This window comes from Octopus bimaculoides, chromosome 1 (genome assembly GCF_001194135.2).
Source record: "Octopus bimaculoides isolate UCB-OBI-ISO-001 chromosome 1, ASM119413v2, whole genome shotgun sequence".
Classification (NCBI taxonomy): Eukaryota; Metazoa; Mollusca; class Cephalopoda; order Octopoda; family Octopodidae; genus Octopus; species Octopus bimaculoides.
Genome location: NC_068981.1, coordinates 190,173,636 through 190,179,990, shown reverse-complemented (window position 1 = coordinate 190,179,990; position 6,355 = coordinate 190,173,636).

The window sequence follows — 6,355 nt, the reverse complement described above, 5'->3', positions numbered from 1 at the left end:
CCATAAGTTCTGTCCGAATTTTTAATAAAGAAAACAAGTGATCAAATGTCATATTTAATTGAAATTTAATCATCAATGTACTTTCCCTGATTATCTATGACTTCTTTCCATCTATTTACAAGCTTTTTAATTCCATTAATGTAAAACTCTTTTGGTTTCAAAGCGAAGAACTCTGAAATGTCAGTTTCGATCTCCTCCTGGTTTGTGAAAGTTATGTCCCCCAAATGATTCTGTAAACTATGAAACAAATGGTAGTCTGAAGGAGCAAGGTCGGGAGAATAAGGTGGATGAGGAATTTCTTCCCAACCAAGCTCTTCGATCTTCTGTGATGTGATCTTTGCAGTGTGGGGTTGCGCATTGTCCTGATGAAACATCACTCCTTTTTGATTCACTAAAGCGGCTCTTTTTTGCTTCAAAGCTTGGTTCAAACGCTCTAATTACTGACAGTAGACTTGAGCATTGATTGTTGCATTAGGTGGTAACAATTCAAAGTGAATTACTCCTTAGCAACCCCACCAGTCACAAGTCTATCCAAAAGGGTGAAATAAGTTCACAAGAATGGAGAGAAGAGCAGATGTCAACATAGGATTTATGGTTGCTTTTGGACAATTCATGAGGTACCCATTTTCCAAGTTTAGAAACCTTTCCAAGTTGTTGAAGATAATGATGAACAGTTGTATGGTTTGAACTAAGCTTTGTTGCCAATTCTTCAACTGATAATGCAGGATTTTCTTCAAGTAATGCCTCAATGAGCTTATCATCAAACTCAACTGGACGTCCTGTTCGATCTTCATCTTCAAGGCGGAAATCTCCACTTCTGAATTTTGAAAACCAATTTCTGCAAGTTCTTTCATTCAAGCATCCTTTCCCATAAACTGAATGTATGTTTTGAGTCGCTTCGGCTGCAGAATTTCCTTTTTTGTACTCATAAAGCATTATGTGCTTCAAATGCTCTTTGGATACTTCAATGTTAGAAAGGGTTTTAATCAAAGAAATTTTAATTCTATTATTCTGTAAAATAATATTTAATAAGTTTAAATGTACACAAATGCATAAAAATAATTTTTAATTCCATCTGACATTCTAAAATACTATTAAATTTCATTCAATTTTAAAAAAGGTAAAATCGGAGAGAACTTATGGGATGACCTGATATATATATGTATATATATATATATACTTCTTTCAGTCTCTATCTACCAAATCTACTCACAAGGCTTTGGTCAGCCCAAGGTACCATGCGATGGGACTGAACCTGGAACCATACAGTTGAGAAAGCAAGTTTCTTAACCACACAGCCACTCCTACTCTTATACACACACACACATATATATATATACAAACATATATACACACACACATACAAACACATGTATGTATATATATATACATACGCACACACATACACTCGCACACACACACACACACACACACACACATATGATGGGCTTCTTTCAGTTTCCATCAACCAAATCCGACAAGGCCTGAGGCTACAGTAGCAGGCACTTGCTCAAGGTGCCATGAAATGGAACTGAACCCAAGACCATATGGAACTCGGGACCAAACCTCTTACCACACAGCTACACCTGTGCCTATGCCATAAAATATCTTATCCAATATATTAAATTTATCGTTCTTCATTGCCAGGCATTTTAAATGGTATTTTTGACAAGCATATAGAAATTTTTAGACTGTTGTAACTTTATTATGCACGCAAAATTCTACAATCGGCCATCGCAAAACTGATTTGTGGTACAGAAATAATTTTGTGTGAATGACAGCAATATTTTAATTGCTTCCTTGATAATAAAAAAATAAGTACTATGTACACCAGTTTTAGGTTTAGTGTTTAAGCTAAAAGTTTGAAAAATGGAAAATAATATCATTGCACAGGCATGGTTGTGTGCTAAGAAGCTTGCTTCAGAATGTCATGATTCTGGGTTCAGTCCCACTGCATGGCATCTTTTGCAAGTGTCTTTTACTATAACTTCTGTCTGACCAAATATGTATATATATCTATATATGTATGTATATGTATATGTATTTATTCTGTTACATTTTTCAGTCATTTGACTGTGGCCATGCAGGAGCACCAACTTTTTTCCAAACAAATTGATCCCAGATTTTATTCTTTGTAAGCCTAGTACTTGTTCTATTGGTCCTTTTTGCTGAGCTGCTAAGTTACAGGAATGTAACCACACCAACATCGGTTGTCAAGCAATGGTAGGTGGACAAACACAGACACACTAACATACATACATACATACATACATATATGCATGCATGCATACATTCAACTGTACATGCATGCATACATATATGCATATATACATGAATACATACATGCATGCATGCATACATACATACATACATGTATGCATACACGCATACATACATACATGCATACATACATGCATACATGCATACATACATGCATACATACATACATGCATGCACACATACATGCATACATACATACATATGCATACATGCATACAAACATACATATATACACACATACATAGCTACATACATACACAGAGACACACACATTCATACATACATACATACACACATACATACTTATATACATATATACAAACATACATACATACATAACATGCTTCTTTCAGTTTCTGGTCCCCAAATTAACTTACAAAGCACTGGTTGACCCAACACACTTACACAAGGTGCAGTACAGTGGGATAGAACCCAAGACCAAGTGCATATCATTCTTCACCATACTGCGATACCTGCACCTTTTATACACGACTACACCTGCTAATACTTACAACCATTTCCTTGAACAGCAACAACAACAACAACACTAACATAACCATTTCTATATTCCCTTAATTGGTAGGTGTAACCTACTTTTGCTTCCAGTTATCAATGTAGATGCTAACTTAATTACTATGAATTTTCCTTTCTTATTTCTTAACGTTATATCATTTATCTCCACGCACACCAATAAATCCACCCTGATATTCAATGTTTCTGCAATATAATCCTTAATATTCCAGTCAGTGATGGTGATATCCTTGTCATTTACTTTTATAACATTGAGAGAATAGTAAGAGAAGAATATAAAGCTCTTTAATACATCATTTAATCCTATTATTGCAGCATATCAGCCTATCATCACGTTGCTAATTGAAACTCTAAATTTAATTATCTCAGTCGTACTATCCTCTTATAGGATATATCTACAACTTCCACATCAATATTTCCTGTTGTTCTCTTTCTGAGGAATATACATGCATGCTTCTTTCCAGTAATGAACAGGGAGTGAAGGTTCCTGGCTTAATGGTTAAGGGTACTGATCTCATGATTATGAGGTTATGAGTTTTATACTCGGCAGTAGATTGTGCCCTTGAGCTAGGCACTTTCTTTCACATTGCCCCAGTCCATTTAGCTGGCAAAAATGAGTGGTACTTGTATTTCAAATGGCAAGGACTGGCCCTCGTGCTGGTGGCACGTAAAAAGTACCCACTACACTCTCAGAGTGCTTGGCGTTAGGAAGGGCATCCAGCTGTAGAAACTCTGCCAGATCAGATTGGAGTCTGGTGTAGCCATCTGGTTTGCCAGTCCCCAGTCAAATCGTTCAACCCATGCTAGCATAGAAAGCGGGCGTTAAATGATGCTGATGATGAATCCTTGCCACATTCTTTCATGCATTACTTTGTCCTCTTATTCTTTTATTCTCTTATTTGTTTCAGTCATTTGGCTGTGGCCATGCTGGAGTACTGTCTTTAGCTAGACAAATCGACCCCAGGACTCATTCTTTGTAAGCCTAGTACTTATTCTATTGATCTATTCCTTTGCTGAACCGCTAAGTTATGGTGTGCATACTTATAAATACAAGCAGTTCCAAGCAGGCAGGGAGAGGGAAAGAGAAAGCGTTCCTGCGCGCAGTTGTCAGATATGATGCTTCACCATACAACATTCCTCTCTTGTTTCTCACTTGTTCACCATTGCCATTCTAACAAACATCACTCTATCTCTTCCCTGCTGCTACAACAAGAATACATACACTCTCATACAAGGAAAAATTAACTCTAGGTTATTTTATACACGCCTTCCCATCGTGGTTTGGCTATACATGGCACTTGTGCCGGTGGCATGTGAACAAAACATTGGACAGACTCCTGTGCAGGTGGCACATAAAGAACACCATTTGAGCATGGCTGTTACCAGTACTGCTGGACTGGCCTTCATGCTGGTGGCATGTAAAAAGCACCCACTACACTCTCAGAGTGGTTGGCATTAGGAAGGGCATCCAGCTGTAGAAACTCTGCCAGATCAGATTGGAGTCTGGTGTAGCCATCCGCTTCGCCAGTCCCCAATGAAGTCGTCCAACCCATGCTAGCATGGAAAGCAGACGTTAAATGATGATGATGATGATGATGATGATGATGATGATGATGCTGATTATCTACAACTTTGAGCACAGTCCTTATTCCTTGAAGTCCAACACAATGACATTCACATCATCTTTCTCTTCTTCATCATCACACCTGTTACATTTGGTGACCACTCCGTTACACATTCCAACCAAACCACTGCTCTCCTCAAATGAAGGGTTCTCTTTCCTCGAATCAACTTTTTTGTTGCTTGAAACTTACGAATTGTCTCCCTTTGAAATTAGCTTTTAATCTTTGTTCTTATTTTTAAAAAAAACTTTTGTATTTATTTTAGAGTTTTCCAGTTTATTCCGTCACGAAAGCTCTGGGACAATAAAATAAAAAGTGAGCATAATTGTTATCCAGACGACTAAGAAGGCTGAAAAATAAGACGAGGGAGGTGGGGGTGGTTATAAAGTTCTTTGCAGTACAATCATGTCTATTTTTTTGTTCTGTCTCTCTTTGATTCAAGTTTACCATGTTCTATAGTTTAGATTAACTGGTACCCGATAGAGAGAAGAAAATAAAAAGGAAAAAGCCAATGAAGAAATGTTGAATCAGACTTATAAAGAATAAATTACTGTGAAGATCTCTTTTCTTTTACTTGTCTCAGTCATTGGACTGTGGTCAGGCTGCAGCACCACCTTGAAGGGTTTTAGCTGAACAAATGGACCCTGATGTTGATGATGATATATATATATACATATGCATGTGGGGTTGTTGTAGGATTTTCGAGCGAGATCGTTGCTGGTGCCCCTGGATTGGCTCTTGTGCGGGTGACACATGAGGTTTCTCGAGCGAGATGAGCGTGGCCATTGCCAGTACCGCCTGACTGGCCTTCGTGCGGGTGACACGTAAAAGCACCCACTACACTCTCTGAGTGGTTGGCATTAGGAAGGGCATCCAGCTGTAGAAACACTGCCAAATCAGATTGCAGCCTGGTGTTGCCATCTGGTTTCACCAGTCCTCAGTCAAATCGTCCAACCCATGCTAGCATGGAAAGCAGACGTTAAACGACGACAACGATGTATATATATACCAGAGTAAGCATGCAAATGTGAAACAAGGTGGAAAAAATATTACTTGAATACCAGAGTGTTTTATATAGCACCACCACCAGTGCTCTTTCCGTGGCCCTAGCACCAGTCCTTTTTTACATGGCACCAGCATCAACAGGGTCATAATCATCATCATCATCATCATCATCGTTTAACGTCCGCTTTCCATGCTGGCATGGGTTGGACGATTTGACTGAGGACTGGTCAAACCGGATGGCAACACCAGGCTCCAATCTAATTTGGCAGAGTTTCTACAGCTGGATGCCCTTCCTAACGCCAACCACTCAGAGAGTGTAGTGGGTGCTTTTACGTGTCACCTGCACGAGGGCCAGTCAGGCGGTACTGGCAACGGCCACGCTCAAAATGGTGTCTTTTATGTGCCACCCGCACAAGAGCCAGTCCAGCGGCACTGGCAACGATCTCGCTCGAAAATCCTATGAAGGCCAGTCAGGCGGTACTGGCAATGGCCACGCTCAAAATGGTGCATCCCATGTGCCACCCGCACAAGAGCCAGTCCAGGGGCACTGGCAACGACCTCACTTGGCTTGCCTGCAAAACAAAAACCTAACCCCTCAACTGGGAAATGGGGAGTCAAATGGTGTCAGAAACATTTTACAAAAGTTCTGGCTATTCTTTTACTCTTTTACTTGTTTCAGTCATTTGACTGTGGCCATGCTGGAGTACCGCCATTTGTCAAGCAAATCAACCCCAGGACTTATTCTTTGTAAGCCTAGTACTTATTCTATCGGTCTCTTTTTGCCCAACCACTAAGTTACGGGGACATAAACACACCAGCATCGGTTGTCAAGCAATGGTTGGGAGGGAACAAACACAGACACAGACACACACACACACACACACACACACATATATATATATATATATATATATATA